Source organism: Arvicanthis niloticus, chromosome 6, assembly GCF_011762505.2.
Source record: "Arvicanthis niloticus isolate mArvNil1 chromosome 6, mArvNil1.pat.X, whole genome shotgun sequence".
Classification (NCBI taxonomy): domain Eukaryota; kingdom Metazoa; phylum Chordata; class Mammalia; order Rodentia; family Muridae; genus Arvicanthis; species Arvicanthis niloticus.
Window position 1 is genome coordinate 42974171 of NC_047663.1, and position 17476 is coordinate 42991646.

Genomic DNA, 17476 nt, shown 5'->3' on the forward strand with positions numbered 1-17476 from the left:
TGAGCATTCTGTCGCTGAGAGACATCCCTAGATCGCCGTGTTTGTGCTCTCTGTTTTTGTGTCCCCTCTGTGCCTAGGTAGGGCTGATTTTTAATACTAAATTTGGGGTAAATGCCACATGTCACATTGCTATACCATATTCTTTAGGGATTATGTGTTCGCTAGAGATATAAGTTTCATTTTTCTTTTTGGTCAACAGTTGGTAGATTTGGGGGATGGGGAGCCCGTGGAGGCAAAGGACACACCGTGTTCAGGATGTTGTATGGACATCCCCACAATTCTACTGTTCTAACTACTGAACAGGAAGAGGAAGAGGAGAGTAAAAAATAGCAATAAGGACCATGGTGGCACAGAGAGGTTGAGAAACTCACCACAGTCACACAGCATCCAGCCTGTGAGGCAGAAGACACCATGAGCTTCTGTTACACCCCCCTTCACTCCCCACCCCGAGTGCTTCTATCAGCAGGTCCAGGCCTGGTGGAGATTATCACAGCTTCCCCTTTCCCCATCGCCCACAGCTTCTGGGCCTGAAAAGCCACCTTCCCTTGGCACTGCTCACATAACAAGCAGCATTCCTGGACCTCTTCTGATGATGGATACGGCAGGTGAACTCTGCGGGGGCGAAATCAAAGTGTACTTTGAAGGGCAGGTGGAGAAAGGTAGGCCCCTTGGGGGTGGCACTGGGAGCCCCAGGGTAAACAGCCAGGGAAAAATACCCTCTCCCCCACCACCTAGGCATCTCAGGCATGGCATCAATAGTACCCAAACTGTGGAGTCCCTCAGCCCCTCCATCCTAGGATAGGTGTCTATCAAATAAAGTGGACCTGTCCCTGACAGGATCTGAAGGTGACACGTACTAGCTGGCCTTCTCTGATCAACAGCTTCAAAGATCTTTCTGCGAAAAACCAGTGACCAGAAGGCTGGTGAGACACTCCAGCAGTTAAGAGTATGTATTTGCTGTTCTGGAGGACCTAGGCTGGAATCCCAGCACTCATGTGAGATGGCTCACAGCCACCTGTAACTCCAGCTCCAGGAGATCTGACACCCCTAGCTTCCTTGAACACCTGCACTCATGGACATAATATACCCCCCACACAAATAAAATTTAAAGCAAAATCAAAACAGTGACCAAGCAGCTAAGGCTTGCTGAGCAGGACCTTAAACGTTACCACCTTTTAAGTCACGTGACAGTCCTTCCCCATGGTTACTGTGACTCGTCTCACGTAATACTGAGAATTGGGGAAGTTAGGCAAAGCCCCAGATCACAACTAGCATCCTCTCTTTTCCCTCTCCAGTCTCTCAAACTTATTCTGACAGACAGGACAAGACCTGAAGGAAGGTAGCTTGCTTGGGTTCAGGGCTGGCACCCTGGTGCGCCCCAACTGCTTCTCTTGGCATAACCCCCACAGTAATAATTTTCAATCATTAGAATGCTTATAAGTGCCATGTCCTGAGTACTCACCAAGTGAATATCACCAAGCCTGGCTTTCAATTCATTGACTGAACCCTGCACCCATGGGTGCTGCTGTTCCTCTGATTTCATAAACAAAAGTAACACTGAAAAGTGTGCCACCAGCCCAGTGTTCTTAGCTTATAGTGGTAGAAATGAGGCTTAACTCAGGTCTGAGGCCTAGGATCCTTGCTGACACCCAGAGGACTCCCTGACTCGTGTGCCCACTTCACTGCATGAAAGCACACAGTAGAGGGACTCAGTCCATGGTGGGACTGAGGGACTGGTGACACCTCTTAATGTTCCCCACTGGTGGCAGCTCTGTGTGACATTATAAAAAGAGATGCAGACAGACAGACTCCTTATCCAGGTGGCGGACAAAGGAACTGTCTCCCAGAGCCTGTCTTGGCAAAGTACTGTCCTCACTTTCAATTTGCAAAGGGATCTACACCTCCAGACAAGCAAGGCCTGAGTCCCTAAGGGACGAAGGAGCAGAGATCCAGGTTTCGAACCTAGAACTATGTGTGTATTTATAGGAAGCCTGTTGGGACCCACTCAGCATGATCATCTCCTCGAATCTTCATGGTGATACTGGAAGGCAGGTCAGCCTCATCTATGCAGGCTTTCTGCCCATGCTACCCAGGCTTTGAGAGGAGAAGCATCTGCCATGTTTATTCGGTTTTCCTGTGGGTCTAGCAATGTTCAGCTTGTACAACACCCAGGATCAACACACTGCTATGACCAGGGCATGTTACCCAGTCTCAGGACAACCAGTAAGGCTATGTTACTGTCCCATTTTGTAGGAGGGAGGAACACTGAGGCACAGGGAAAGGGAGAGCCTGCTGGTTCATAGACCACAGGTGACTACTTCACTGCTCTAACATCAGGGAATTCCCAGATGACCCTCTGTGAGGCAATGCACCCCTGTGACCCTTGACCTCAGGCTAAGCCACTCAGATGCCCTTGAGAACAGGTACAATCAGCATCTGAAATCAGTTTTCATTTGTTTGTTTGGTAAATTGGTTTATTGAGATAGGGTCTCATGTAGCCCAGGCTGGCCTGGAACTCATTATGTACCAAGGATGCTCTTGAATAATCCCAGCACTGGGGAGGTAGAATAGAAAGATTGCTATGAGTTCAAGGCCAACCTAAACTACATAGCAAGTCCTATCTTAACAACATCAATGACAACAACAAAAAAGTGGGTCATGAAGCTGCAGGGTCTTCTTGAAGGCCATGTCACATGGTCCTCATGCTGCCTACTGGCTTCCAGAACATCCCTAGCTCAGGCCACTCACAGCAGCCTGTAGTCCCATAGCTGGCTGCCTTACAATTCTGTAAGCACTGCCATCTGGCTCATCCTCTGTGCAGATGTCCTGAGGAGTCAGTGTGGCCTGTGTTCCCCCCCTGCAGGTGAACTTGGCAGAGTCCCTCTCCATCCTAGTCCCAATCTCAGTTTCTTTAATTGAAAAAGTAGGACAGGCAAGCTTCAGTGCAGGGCCTTCAGGGACTAAATGAGGTGAGGGCTGCCAGGTCCCAAGCACTTGATAGATCCTGGTTTCTGTCCCCAGTTCCTCTTGCTAGGCTCCTTCCCACTGCTTTCCTCTTTCAGCCTCCCGGATGCCTGCACATCAGTAACCGGTGGCACTACCATCTCCTGTGGGTGGTATACAGCTGCCTGTCGATATCTTCACCCCTTGTATACAGTAGGCACTCAGTAGATTCCCTTACTGTTGACATTAATTGTGACGTCAGTATCTGGGTATGCCTGAGCTTCTTTTGGTCAGATAACTGCTTCCTCATAGAACGGTCAGTGTGCCTAAAGCAATACAAAGGAGATGTAAGTGACACGTGGAATATTAATTTTTGATAATTGAAATATCCCTTGATGTGATCACTGTCTGTGGCAATTGCTGACTCTCTACTTATGGAAAAAGACAGTTTGACCCAGGCATGGTAGCGAACACCTATAATCTCAGCTAAGGAAACTTAGCTTAGGAAGCTAAGGCAAGAGGTCCATGTCACAGCTGCCTTCAACCTTCCTAGGTGACTGTGCATCCCTGGCTTTCCGTAAGTGGCTGTGCCTCTTTGGTTGGGTTGCATGAACCCTCTGAGCTTCCTTTTTGTCAGTTAAGATCCCCTGAAGCTCCTTCAGGATGGGCTAAATGTCTCAAAAACAACGGACAAATGCTTTTCAGATATATATTTTCTTAAGGGGTTGACAAGATGGCTCAAGAAGCAAAGGTGCTTTCAGCCAAGGCTGAAGACCTGGGTTTGATCCCCAGATCCCACATGGTAGAAGGAGAGAACTAATTCCTGCAAGTTGTCCTGTGATCTATCTACACACACACACCCCTATACACACATACATACATACATACATACATACATACATACACACACACCTATACATACATACATACACACACACACATGCACACATACCTATATACTCATATACATAAACACCTATATGTGCACATACATATACATACACATACCTATATACACACATACACCTATATGCACATACACACACCTATACATACAAACACCTACACACACACACACATACTTGTGTGTACACACAAACACATAAATAAAGAAAATGCAGAAATGTTTAATTATGAAAACAGAACTTAAGGGGAAGTAGAGGAGACATTTCTACACTTGTGTGACCTATGGCATGTCATGTGTCCCAACCTCATCCTACTCATCTGTCAAAAGAGAAAAAGGCAGAGCATAGCAACTTCCAAGGAGCTTCCTGACTCATTTAGGAGCCCCGTACCTGCCCTCCCTTTCTGGGCCCCAGCATCTGAGCCCATGTCATCTGTTGGATGACCAGCTGAGGGCCTGAGTCACACAAACTTTTGCAACCAAAGTCTCTTTTTCTGTCATCTTAGATGACTTGGAGTTGGTGGAGAAGGTGGGGTTTTTATAGGAAATGCCCAGGCAGCTGTTCTGAGGTTGGCAGCCCCGGGTTGAACCAGAAGATGGTTAATTCTTGCTTGTTGAGTCCCTAGCCTGTGTTGCGTGCTGCTGGCATGGACTGCTTACAGACTGGATGTGGCAGGCAGCCTGCCAGCCAGTGGCGGGGGTTCAGCCAGGTATGCCTCTAAGGGCCAATTTCTTTTATTTTATTTTATGCTGTGACTGATAGAACTCACAGATTCACGTGGGCTGGATGGTGAGTGTTCTGTCCCCAGCTAAGAGCCCAGTTTCTTATCAACACCCTCTCCCAAATCAGCTCTCCTGCCTGCTCTCCACTGGCCCTTAAGGTTGAGGACTAATAACCAGGTGACATCTGAGGTTCAATGGCTCAAGGTCAGGTGCAGGCAGATTATCTGGAAGGTAAAGATGGGTAGGAGAGTGGGAAACGGGGTGGGAGCATATAGTCAGGAGGGGTTCCCTGTAGACCATCTACCATCAGGCAGATAGAGAGCAGCCCACAGGGGGAGGATGAAGTGACACAGTGCACAGGGCTGAGCAGTCCCATCTTCAGGATGGCATTGGCCTCTATTCCCAAATAGAGCGTCATAGAAGGAGGCTGTGGATGCCGGGAGAGGTCATTCCTCAAGGCCTGCTGTGGACAGACCTGCATTCCAGGATTCTGGAAAAGCCTTCCAGCCCAGAGACACGGGTAGTGAGGGCTGGCAAGGTGCTGGAATGTGAGCTGTGAACAGCTATTGAAGTTTACAGGTAGCCTAGGGTCAGACCAGAAGGAGGAGAGAAACTGAGTGGTTATGGGTCTAAATAGACAGGTTGTGTGTTCCCAACTCTGCAGGCTCCTTTTGTCCTCAGAGTCTTGGGAGGTACCTATCTATACTAGGCACACTACGGGAAGACTGTGACCCTTCATCTGCAGCCCAGTAGGGGCGCTCCTGCTTTAGTGAGGAAGCCTCCAGTTCCCATGATAAAATACAAAAGCAAATGAGACTGGAGGAAGGGAGCTTGAGGTAGGAAATGCCCTACTAGCAGGGTCACGGGGCTTCTGGGAGGCCACGGGCTTGGCTAAGATCCCTGGGAAAGACAGCGAAGGATGCCTTTGCCCAGCTACACTCGCCGTTAGCAAATGGCAGCTCCAGGGTCAAGAGCCCAGCCACGTGGCATACAAATTTCACACCATGGAATGAGGGAGTTTGCTACTCCTGTGACCTCTCATGGCAGTAATGGGGTTGAAGGCCTAAGCAACAGGCTCAGTGCTCACTCCCTGATCCACGCAGCAACCCTTCTTGCCTGCTCTGCTCTATTAAAGAACAATGTCTGGGGCCAGAAGTGTGAAGTCTCTCTGAGCCTTGGGGAGGGGCTTGTTAAAGGGAGGACCCACGGTCCAGGGTGGAATCCTGCCTCTCAATACTCTGCTTAGAAGGAGGCACATTCCTATCTGAGCAGGATGAAGTGGGAGGGAGAAGAGGCTGTAGTCCCCCTTGGAGACAAAGGACTCTTCAGAACTTAATTAAAGTGCCCATCAAAGACCAGCCAAGACAGGGGTTATGGATGAAGCGAGCCTAGTTGGAATGAACATGTTCCAAGTCAATTTCATTCCAGGGGCACCCCTGGGGTTCTAACACCAGAGAGGCCCAATCCATCCTCAGTTCTCTCTCTTCTGCCACAACAGGTAGGGGAGGGGCTTCTGAAGATGTCCAGCTCCTGTTTTAGTAAATGGAGAGTTCAACTTTGGGCTCTCAAGGTAGTGAGCAAGAGAGGCTGATCTACAAATGGTACCCAATTAAAGGGAGTTGAAGTGAAGGCTAGAGACCCTGATTTTACGTCACTAAGATTTAGCATCACCCTGTTAGGGTAAGCCCATGCCTTGAGGCCTCTGCGGCTAACCTGTGAAGGAGCAACTGTTCCTCTAAATGACCCACAACTCACTGCACACCATCTTTGTTCATTTAGTACCTCTCTGTGGAGGCCAACCCCGCCTTCCTTGTTAATTTTTACTGGCATACACATTTGTTCCCTCACTCAGTCATTTCTTTTTTAGCAGCAGAAATGGAATCCAGGACTTAACATACATCAGGGAAGTGTGCCACCACCGAGCTACACCCTAGTCTCCCTGCCATCCTTATTTAAAAATCCCAGCCCTTCTGCCTGATCCTCCTCACTCCCTGACCCTGTGTTGTGCATCCTCCCCAGAGCCGCCCAATCCACCTTGGGTAGTTTGCTCACTAGTCCACTGTTTCTTCCCAGCCCCCCTAGAATGAAAGCCCCCAGGAGCGGGGAGTTTGTCTCGCATACTGATATAGACGACTCAGTACCTTCACAAAGAGTTGTTGAGTGAATGTGTGAATTGATATGGCAGAGAAGGAATAATTTGCTAATTTCACTACGCCCGGGTTAGCAAAGCTGAGAGATCTGAAGGTGTCTTATGCCCAGGTGATGCCAGCCTGAAGGCTGGGGTTCAAGAGTAAGACGCTCATTCAGCTTTAAGAGCAGTGTCTCTCATGTCCACCACTCTGTGTTAGCCAAGTCTGAGCCTCCAGACACATTGCTCCTGCTGTGGAATGGGTGAGAAATCACACAACCCCTCTGCCTCATCCTGGGTGCAAGAGCAGCTAGCTGTCCTGTCCCTTGCAGATGACAGAGTGGCCGCCTAGGTTCACATAGCAGCAAGAAGCCCTGGGAGAGAGGTCGGGAAAGGCCTGGTAACAAGACATCTGTCTGGAAAATTTGAGCTCTTGGTGTGATGTATTTGGAACTTGAGCCCACACACTTTCTCTATTCCTGACAAAAATAAACAGTGTGGGGCCTGGAAATAGATGGGACGTTCCCAGTTGCCACCACTGCCAGCACAAGCTGGCCAGAGTCTCCTGTGGGTTACAGATTCCCTCCCGGATCATAAGTGTGGCCTGAGAAGGACAAAGAATAATGAAAACACAGTAACTCCAGTCTGGGATCCTTCTCTTTTTTTTTTCTGGAAGTTTCTTGGAAATCACCAGCTTTTCCAGCCTCAGCACCAAAATCCCCAACCAAATAAGTAAGACCATAGCCCCACACTGTATCCATTCATAGGAGTGACCAAGCCCGCTCAGTCAATCAACAGGTTCTCCAGCACAAGAGTGAAGAGTAAAAGAAAAGAGAAGATTAGACAAAGTTGCAGCATGACCCCAGCCAGTTCTGAGGCTGAAGGCAGGTTTGTTTATTCCCACTTTTCTTTTAAACCCTTTTAATTACATGCAAATATTTAGGTCAGTTCTAGGTTGAGGAACCAACACTACAATAGATACAAACAGTCAGGGAACAAACAAGCCAATATACAAAGTCCCTGATCACTCCCTGATCACTCCCTTGATCACTCTCATGATTGCTGTTTCTAAGGGCTCATCAGGATGACAAAAATATCTGAGCCTACTTCCCTGTCCTAGCCCACAGTCATGTTCATGCCTGAGACCTACTTCTTTGTTCTAGCCGAAGACTTGGATTCCTGACTGAAATTATTTCTGTTTTAGCCTAAAATTAGACTCCTGCCTGAATTTACTTCTCTGTTGTAACCTAAAATTAGATTCCTGCCTGAACTTACTTCCTTGTCCTTGGCCAAAGTCAGATTCCTGCCAAGCAGCCCCAAAAGCTCTCCACATAGGAGGATGGTCTTTTCATGAAATGGTTCTAGAATGGCTGGTTTCCAGATGGAATCTAATGAGATGTGACCCCTACTTCACACCTAACACGAAGCTCCATTCCAGAGGGATCACTCTGGGTAAAGGCAGGGGTAAAGGCAAAGAGAGCTTTGTGAAGGAAACATGGTGAACCGCCTTCAGGACTCCAGCGCAGGTTAACAACAGTTTAGATAGGAAGCACAGAGCACACAAGACCGCCTTCCTCATTGAATCCAAGAATAGAAAGCATCCAAGTGCCCTTCCCTGGAGAACAGACAACTAAATACATGGTAATCTGTCCTACAAAGGAGGCACTGCACAGCAGAGATGCCAGTTCTATAACCACAGATGGCCAACCTATAGCAAGATGTGCATTTGCAAACAGAAACATAGGCATGTACTCCCTGACCCTTTACAAAAGTTTGCTGCCCCAGTATGCAGAGTGTGAAAAGATGGACTTTTAATTCATGTAAAAGCATGGAGGAAGGCTGGCAAGATGGCTCAGAGGATAAGGGCACTTGTTGCCAAGTCTTATGGCCTGAACTTAATCCCTGGAACCCTTATGGTGGAAGGAGGGAAGTGATGCCTACAAATTATCCTCTGACCGTCACACCTGCACCACTGTACACATGCATGGACACAAACAAATAAATGTGTTTTAAAGTTTTTTTTTGTTTTTGTTTTTTTGGGTTTTTTTTTGTTTGTTTGTTTTTGTTTTTGTTTTTGTTTTTTTGTTTTTTGTTTTTTTTTTGAGACAGGGTTTGCTCTGTGTAGCCCAGGCTGTCCTGGAACTCATTTTGTAGACCAGGCTGGCCTCGAACTCAGAAATCCGCCTGCCTCTGCCTTCCAAGTGCTGAGATTAAAGGCGTGTGCCACCACTGCCCGGCTGTTTTAAAGTTTTAATGGAAGTGTCACACTTCCATTCTTGGAAGTGCTTGCTCCCTCCCCCTTTGTAAAGACAGGGTCCTACTTTGTAAAGCTGGCTAGCCTGGAGCTCACTATGTAGAGCACCCTGGGCTTGAGCTCACTGAGCTCCACCCACCTCTTCCCTCTGAGTGCTGCTCCCTAGATGCATACACCACAGTGCCCAGTTCATGAGTGCCTTCAGCCTTTAGAATGTTTTAATTTTGTGTATGCATGCGTTTTGTGAAGGGACATTGAACAGAAGTACAGGTACCCAGGGAGGCCGGAAGAGGGAGTTGGATCCTGTAGTGGTTTGAATAGGTTTGTCCCTCATAAACTCATGTGTTTGAATGCTTGTCCCACATGGATACTATAAGGAGGTGTGTCCTCGTTGAAACAGGTGTGTCCTTGTTGGAAGAAGTGTGTCACTGTGGGAGTGGGCTTTGAGACCCTTCTCCTAGCTGCATGGAAGCCAGTCTTCTGTTTGCCTTTGGAACAAGATGTAGAGCTCCCAGCTGCTTCATTGCCCTGCTCCTGCCTTGATGATAATGAACTGAATTTCAGAACTACTAAGCCAGCCCCAGTTAAATGTCCTTTAAAAGAGTTGTCTTGGTCATGGTGGTTCCTCACAGCAATGAAACCCAAACTAAGACAGATCCCGTGGAGCTGGAGTTAATTCATGAGCCACTCAGCTTCATTGCTGGGAACAGAGCTTCAGCCCCCTGCAAAAGCAGCACAGACTCATAGCCCCTGAGCCTTCCCTCTAGTCCTTATTTTCCCTAATAAATAAATAACAATAACTGCTTCTATTTCTAGTATATATAAATGGCCAAAGATAAGCCTACATCTGTTTCTTCCATTTATATAATGTTCATGGAGATGGTGAACGGTTGCTTGAAGTTAGTGGTTCCAGACGTGTAATTAAACTCCATCCATTTAGATCTGTGCACCTGTCTGCTTGCAACTTCTCCACCCATCCATGTTTTTAAGAACTAAGGAAGATCTGTGCTGTTTTCTCACTTTGTGGGTGCTCACAGATACACAGCAGTGTGAGGGCGTGGAGGGCAGAGGACAAAGCTGCTTCCTCTGACCATGTGGGTCCCGGGAACATAACTCAAGCTGTCTTTCTTGGCAGCAAGCCCCTTTACCCACTGAACCATTTCAGTATCCCCAAAAAGTCACTTTAGAGAACCCCAGGTCTGAAGACAGGACCTCAGAGTGTCTCTCAGCCAACTTCCTCCCTCCGTTCTTAAAAAGTGGGCAAATGCTGGCCCTAAATTAGTATTTCCTGAAGGAGAAAAGAGCCAAGCCCTCCCATCCCAGGGACTGTACTGAGATAACTGTAGCAATAGCAGGGACTAACTTTTTCTCAACGAGGCACTGCATAGCAGGCACTCTCTTACCCACTCAGCACATTTAATGCCCCTTGACCCAGTCATCCTATTCCAATTGTCGGCGCCAATGAAGCTTCCAGTATCTCTCTCTCAAGATTTTTATCTTTATTATCTATTTTGGGGTGTGCACATGGGTGTGCACATGCTATGCACGTGGAGTAGAGATCAGAGAACAGCTTGCTGGAGTGGATTCTCCTGCCATACGGATCCTAGGGATCCAACCCAGGTGCTCAAGCTTCATAGCAATGCCTTTACCCATCTCATGGACTCCATTCAGTTTCAGTTGCTTTCAAGACCAGGGTGTGGGGGAGGCAAAAAACTTCTTCACTAACAAGTCCTATGGGCAGTTCTGGAGATACACTGTGAGGGAAGAGAACCAGAGGAAGACGCAGGGGTAGAGGATTCAAGAGAGACAGGGGTAGCAGAGAGGAGAGGTGGGCTCTGTGATGCTGGACCATGTACAAGATATGAAAGTCTCAACCAGCAAAGTTTGGGTGAAGATGTTATCTGATGAGCAGGCTATGTGGATGCCGCTCCTAGAGCCTGCTGGCATCTGAGCCTAGCCTTCTGGGTGAGATAAGCAGGCTATCTAGAGAGGTCCTACACCATCCACATCTGGTCACCAGTTGCGGGTTCAGTCTTTCCCAGCTCACCTACAGGATTTTATTGAGTGGCTCAGGTTCAAAACTGTCCCACCCAGCTCAGGTGTGTGTGTGTGTGGATGTACACAGAGCTACCAGAGCTGGGGCCTGTGGGCAAGGCTAGCCAAGCTGAATGATGGAGTGTACCAGAAGAGCTGAACGAGACAAAGCACAGTAAATAAACCACTGGAACCCCCTTCGAGTGCCCACAAAACCCAGCAAGACATGATACCCGCTAAACGGGGACTTTTACAAAACAGATATAGGACTGGGAATGTAGTTCAGTCGATAGAATGCTTACCTGGCATGCATGAATTCTGAGTTTATCCCCAGAACAGCATAAACTGAGTGTGCTGGAGTAAGCCTATCATTTCAGCACTCAGGAGATAGAGGCAGAATGGTCAGGAGTTCAAGGTCAGACTCAGTTACATACTGAGATCAGGTCAGTCTTGGCTGTTTGAGTCTCTGCCTTAACAACAACAACAAAAAAAGTGCATTAGAGTCATAGGTTTATAGAAGTGGAGAGGTATGTGACACACCTGCACGTTGCATGCCTTTTTCAGTTGTTGTTAAATAAATGTTGTCTTGATTCGGTGTCCACACTGGCTTTGAACTCATGATCCTCTTGCCTCACCTCCAAACATTACTCAGTGTTCTTACACATCAGAAATTCACAACCCAGCACTTGCCTGACTCAGGAGGGAAGCAGGGTGTGAGTGAGAGAGCATCCAGCTGGGAGCAAGACAGTGTTTAGTGTGTATTCGGCACCATTTGATGTATTTACCAGGCATACATTTTATCTATTAGAAACTTTAAAGTTAAGAAGAAAGGACAAGCTGGGCAGTGGTGGCGCATGCCTTTAATCCCAGTGAGGCAGAGGCAGGTGGATTTCTGAGTTTAAGGCCAGCCTGGTCTGCAAAGTGAGTTCCAGGACAGCCAGACTACACAGAGAAACCCTATCTCGAAAAACAGAACAAAAGAAGAAGAGGAGGAGGAAGAGGAAGAGGAGGAAGAGGAGGAGGAAGAGGAGGAGGAGGAGGAGGAGGAGGAGACAAGGGAAAGAGAAGAAAGGGTCTGACCTAGCATCCTCAGGTGGGTCTGTTCTGGAAAGCAAGTTTGACTCAGAATAAGTATAAGCCCAGGCCTGGAGGATGGAGGGGAGCCACAGTGATGTCAAGTGCCACGTGGGCTTCCTCCTTACCCGCTTCATCCTCAGCCTGTGGTAGGAACAAATTGTCTTAAAGTTGTGCCACACCCAGGGTGGGAAAGCTGTGCTGTGCCAATGTGGAATTTCCATGACAGGCTGGTGCAGCCCAAGTGCTCAAAGGTTGTCATTGCCTTTGGGCTAAAGTAACCAAGGCTGAACCGAATAGGTAGAAGCTTGAGCCACACTCCCAGGGCTCCTGGTAACTGAAGAGCACAGATAAGGAAACAGGAAGGGGCAATGGGATAAGGTGTAGACTTTAGATTGGGCCCTCTAGTTTAAACCCTGGCTTCTCCAGGTAAAGCTGTGCAGCTCTGGAGCTGGTGAGGAGCACTGTCACATGCGATGACGGGATCTACCACACAGGAGTGCACTGAGCGTGCTATTGACAGATTGGGGGGTAGGCCCGTGTGCCCAGCTCGGGAGCACCCAGCAACTGTTTGCCATTAAGGATTTGCATCTTATTTGAATTCTAATAATACCCTGTGAGAAGATTACTTTGATACACCAAAGCTTAGATAAATAGACTCTGTAATGACCAGACAACGAAGTCTCTGATTCAAGCCTAGAGGTTGATTTGTTATGTCAGTCAGAATTTTCCAAACTCTGTTCCAAGAAACACTTGTTTTCCCACCAAACTTCTCATAACTGCTCTTCTGAAATGTGAGTTTGTGACCAGTGAGTTCTTTTTATACAGTCCAGGTTCAAATCTACCTCACCCAGGTCAGATGTGTGTATAAGTGGATGTGCACATAGGTGCCTGGGCCCTGGGGGTTTCAGTGAAATTAGATAGGTTATTTACTGCAGAGCTCAGCAAAACCTTTTTTTAAAAAAATTATTTTTATTTTATATGTATAAGTGTTCGTCTGCATGTTTGTAAGTGGACCAGATGAGTGCCTGGTGCCTGAAGAATTCAAAAGAGGGCATCCCCTACATCCCTTGGATCCCTTGGAACTGGAGTTATAGACAGTTATGAGCTACCATGTGGATGCTGTGAACTAATCTGGGTCCTCAGGAAGAGCAGCCAGTGGCCTTAATTGTTGAACCATTTTCTATCTCCCTGAGGAGAACCTTTAAAAGACTGGTGTTTGGGGCTAAAGAGATGGTTTAGTGGCTAAGAGTACTGGCTGCTCTTCCAGAGGACTTGGGTTTGGTTGCTAGCACCCATATGGTGATTCACAACTATCCATAATTCCAGTTCCAGGGGTTCCTTTTCTGAACTCCTTGGGCACTGGGGATGCACATGGTTCACAGACATATAAACTGGCAAAGCACACATAAAAATAAAACAAATCTTTAAAAAATGTAATACTGGGCCGGGCGGTGGTGGCGCACGCCTTTAGTCCCAGCACTTGGGAGGCAGAGGCAGGCGGATTTCTGAGTTCGAGGCCAGCCTGGTCTACCGAGTGAGTTCCAGGACAGCCAAGGCTATACAGAGAAACCCTGTCTCGAAAAACCAAAAAAAAAAAAAAAAAAAAAAAAAATGTAATACTGATGTATCTATGACTCAAAGGAAAAGGCACTTTCTAAACCATTTGACAAAAAATTTTCTGTTGTTGGAATACTATTGACACTGTTGGAGAAATATTAGGGCTGCATGGTCAAGAATCTGGAGGGGCAAAGCCAAACCGTAGGAGGGCAGACATGATGAGAAGAATGCAGAACTATTCAACATCCATTTCCAGACAAGTATTCATCAAAGAAGCCTTCATCTTCAAACCAGAAGGTGCAACACACCCTGAGGCTGGGTAGTTAAGAAGGAAACCATGGGTTTTGGAATGAATGAACAATGAGGCAAAAGCAGGATCTGAATCTGGACCCCGAATGCCCAGAAAAAGATAAAATTTTCTTTGTAGTTATCATCTACTTCATTGGTTGACTGATAGTACACATGTCAGTGGGTCTGTTGCATGGGCTTTTCCTGTAGAGATGTGAACAAATGTCTACTCACCCTAGATAGGGCATCAGTGGCAAGCCAAAGCCAAATAATGATCACACCAAAGTCCAGCATGGGGAATCAATACCTCTTTTAGGTTTAGTTACAGACTATAGTTGAGGAACTGCATGGGTGGTGCCCAAAGCAACTACCTAAAATCTCACTCCAGCATGGATGATGGATTCCCCATAGCTATATATAAAAGGTGTGCCAGTTTCATTTATGACAAAGAGCAACATCGGGGAGAAAGGAGTTTATTTCAGTTTGTGATTATAGCCTGCAGTTCATCATTGTGGGGATATTAAGGCAGGAACCTGAAACAGCTAGTCACATAATCTAGTGATAAAAAGCTAGTCATAATCAAGAGCAGAAAGAATGGATTCCTGCATGCTCATTTGCTTGCTTGCTTGCTTGCTTGCTTGCTTGCTTGCTCGCTTGCTTGCTCACTGGCTTGCTTGCTTGTTTGTGCTCAGCTCAACTCTCCACTCTTAAACAGTTTAAGACCCTCTGCCTAGGGAATGATGCCTACCACAGTGAGCTGGGTCTTTTCACTCCTCTTAGCTTAGTTAAGATAATCCCTCACAGATTGGTTTACCAACCAACTCAGTGTAGACAATTCCTTATTGCGACTCTTTTCCCAGGTGATTCTAAGGCATCTTGACAAATCAAGTTAACAACATAACATGTTAACCAACATAACATGTCGGGGCTGGAGGGATGGCTCAACAGTTAGGAGCACTGGGTCCTCTTCTAGAGGACCCTGGGTTCAATTCCCAGCACCCACATGGCAGCTCAAAACCATTTGTAACAGTTTCAGGGTATCAATGGCTTCTACTAGCTCCTACAGGCATCAGGAACACACTTGTTGCACAGACACATGCAGGTAAAACAGTCATACAGTTAATTTTTTTTTTTTTACAAAATAATACAATTTGTAATATCAAAAAAATCATGAGCCTTAGAATAATCTATTAGAAGATGAACTCCATTAATACCACAAAACACCTTTAATCCCAGCAGTGGAGAGGCAGAGGCAGGGGGAATCTCTGATAGTTTGAATTCATCTGCTTTATAAAGCAAGTTCCAGGCCAGTGAAGGATACATGATAAGACACTACATCAATTAAATATTATTGATACAAACTAAAGATATAAATAATTGGCAGTACTGCATTGGGGCAATGAAAGATAGAATGAGTTGACGTTGTTCTAGAGATTAGATGCAACCTCAATTAAAAGTCTAGTATCTCTGTAGAGGGACCTGATGTAGTCAAGACCAGAAGTAGGAAAACTGTAAATATTCTAGATATATGACCATGCAGTCTTTTCCCAATTACTTAATTATGCCTTTGTGACATAACAACCAGCCATGAACAGGAATGAGAGATGGTTCAGTGTGTAAAGTATATGCCATGCAAGCATGAAGTTCTAACTTTCATCTGAGGTCATCCTGGTCAACACAGTAAGTTCTAGGACAGCCAGGGCTACACAGAGAAACTGTCGCAAACAAAACAAAACAAAAACAAGACAAAAAAGAAAGAAGGAAAGTCAGAAAGAAAGAAGGAAAGAAAGAAAGACAAGAAGAAAGGAAGAATAACTTAGAAACTGATTTAAGCAAAGAGGTAAAAGACTTCAACATTGAAAACTACAAAAAAAAAAAAAAATCCCCAAATAATTTTAAGAATGAACCAACAAATGAAAAAACATAGAATGCTTAATATAATAAAACAATGTTTTTAAATCAAGAAGAACAAAGTAGAGGGTCCAAAGAATCTCCCACCACTTTATAACCTTGGACAAGTCCAAATGTGTCTCTTCCCAGGTTTCATCATCTGCAGATGAGGACTACGACCCAGCTCACCTGCGTCCCCTGTAAGCATCCTGTGAGTAAATTACAGAAACTGTGAGAAGGTGTGTAGGAAGAGGCTGGAATATAGCCAGATAAGGGAGAGCTGTGTGTGTGTGCGTGCATGCAAGTGTGCATGTGCAAGCACATGCATGTGTGTATGTGTGTGCACATGTATGTGTGCACATGTATGTGTGCACATGTATGCGTGCATGTTCGTGCACTGCAGCATGTGTGTTTGTGTGTGTACACATGTGTGTGCATGTACACTCGTGTGTGTGTGTGTGTGTGTGTGTGCCCAAGCATGTTTGGGATTAAACCTGTTCTCACACATGCTAAGCAAGCATTCTACCAGCGAGCCGCACCCTCATGTCATCCTTACCAACATTACTGGTGCTCCTTGGACCCCCGAAGAACCTAGAGAATGTCTACACCTGCGGCAATGCATTGTGATGAAGAGATCTCTTACATTCTAAGAGACTGCAGCTCCTGCTGGGCCTCACAGCCATGTTAATAATACACCTTGAGCCATCCTACTGTGTACTCAGCCTGCTTGCTTAATTTGCCTTTAAAAGAGCAATGTAAAACTAACCTTACTTGCCTTGGATTTCCATGTAATCAACCTCTACAACCTAATGCATAGCTGTAAGCTCAAGTTATGTACTCTTCCATGTCCCTGACCCAGAGTAATGCCTGTGTATCATTTGTTGAAAACAGCAAATACACAGGTTGAAAGTGCCCTTCTAAAATAAATACTCACCCTAAATATTGAATACAACATTTGGTTATTGATGGATAAACAATGGTGTTTGTATTATTGCATATTATCTAGGTCAGTTGAAGTCAGTGACTTAATCTCTTGTGAAACCATTTTAAAGATTTCTGTAAAATGGGGTGAAGTCTGGGCATTTGACATTCAAGTAGCTATAACTGAGCTAGATGGTGCAGCCAGGTAAGACAAGAGTTGGAGCCAAGAGTCCAGAAAGGAAATGAGACAGAAAAGTGAATCTTTGTTTTCCCCCAAACACTTTATTTATCAGTATTTGTATATACATACTTATACATGTATACATATATACATACATATATTAACAATAATTAAATAAGATATATTTGAAAAGTATTGGGGGTTGGGAAGAGTGGGAGGAAGGAGAGAAAGAAAAAAATTATGTAAATACAATGCTCATATATGAACTTCTCAAAAAGGAATCCATTTTTAATAAAATGTTCAACAGATTAACTTGCATTTTACAATATGAAAATAAATATGACCTATAATTATGTTGAAGGACATTTTAACCCACTACAAACTTTGAAATTTAAAATGAAATCAATAAAAATTATTTTACCCAGCATACTAACAAAAACCACAATAACATTTTATAATTCAAAGTATTTCTGAGAACAAGAAAATGGATTGTCAGAAGCTAAGTCAGCAGAGCCAGGGGGACACTGTGTGTTATTTCTTTTCTTTTCATTTCTTTTTTTTTTTCTTTTTTTTATT